Here is a 1,728-nt window from a genome sequence, read left to right on the forward strand (position 1 = left end):
ATTTTTCTATTTACTAACTTCTTATTTGAGTTTGAGGAAGGGGATCTCCTTACAACGTATATTTCAATGTAATTGTTTCAATTTGAAGGAAGGCACATGATGCTTTTTCTTTTAGAGGTTTTTTCACATGAAGTGCCATACCCCTTACCACAATTCTCTCAGTATATGGCATGTTATGCAGAGCTAAAATGCATTGAAATCTCTTTCTCTACAAAGTAAACTTGCACGCATTGCTTACAATGGAGTTAAAATTAATAGTGCTAGCTTGCCGATTATATATATATATATATATATATATATATATTGCGTGTGCGCTCACACACACACAAACTAACAAAATAAAATAAAAATAAATAAATAAAAATGATCTCAAATGACCCTTAGCCATGTGTTATATAAGCACTTGATAAAATTTGTTTTTTTTTTTTGGTGAATTACTATACATTTCATGAAAATCTATTATTTCTTAAAATACTTCACCAAACATCATTCAGGGTTGATGGAATATTGTCTTCGGTTAACAAAACTAATTATAGTAAAAAAAAAAAAGAAATACAAGTTAATAACAAAGAATGTAATAGTACAGCAATAAAAATGGCTATTTATGATAAAATCCCCTTAAAATCTCTCATAAATTTAGATATGTCGGTAAATCAAACTCGAAACTTGACCAATAAGCTCACCACACAAGTTATATGTGGAGCCTAGCTCCAGCATAATAACGCTCATTTGGATCACAAATTTCATATCCTATATCACATCAATCCTGAGAGAAATTATTACGTCCAATGTCTACATGTTCGGACGATTGCAACAATTTCACAACGTGATATCTAAAGTGATATGACCAAATCTTCGACGGGACATAGTAATGTTCCCGCTTTTAAGCCATCTTATATGATTTATACCTACCTTATCTGCTTAATGAAAAAAATATTTTACTAAATAAAAAATTACTAGATTTATGCCATCTGGTTGGATGCATTAAACAAAAAAAAAATAAAAAATAAGCAACACATACATCTTCAAAACACATTAAATTCATTTTGTACAAGCGAGATAAATTAAGTAAAAAATCATTATTATGAAACCTCTTAACCGCACCAACTTTGATTTCATACAGTCACTATGACTGAATTAAACATATTTAAGAGTTATTAGAGCTTAGAAGACGTTACTGGCTGAAATTTACAGTTCATGACCGAAGAATGCGCTCAATAAGACAGCTAGGCTTATAATCATGGATTTAAGCTTTAGTCCTAAGCTAATCCAATATTATACAAACTACCATTGATTTGAAGGTACAAACGCAAAATTCACAAAAAAAAAGGGGCCAGAATTTGACAAAGTCAACTCAAGAGTCAGATTAGAACTCCAATCCATGATTTTGCCTTGGTTTACTAGAATATAGTTGGAATCAACACAATATATCTAGAAATAAATATTTTGATAAAATATGCATTGCATATGATATGAAATAGAGTATCATATATAATTACTTATACCAAGCATAAGAGCGCATATATATATATATTAAAGAATAGTCGGAGGCTATTAGATGAGCCCCCAGTTACCCTCATGTGCCTAACTATTTGAAGACCGCCCTCTCTACCGGCAAACTAGCCAGAGGGGGATTGGAACCCATGACCTGAGAGAACTTGCGACCTTCAAAGAGGTTGCTCTACCAACAGGTCACGACTGGCAGCACACACACACAAGAGCTCTTAA

This window comes from Phalaenopsis equestris, unplaced genomic scaffold, assembly GCF_001263595.1.
Source record: "Phalaenopsis equestris unplaced genomic scaffold, ASM126359v1 Scaffold000256, whole genome shotgun sequence".
NCBI classification, from domain to species: Eukaryota; Viridiplantae; Streptophyta; class Magnoliopsida; order Asparagales; family Orchidaceae; genus Phalaenopsis; species Phalaenopsis equestris.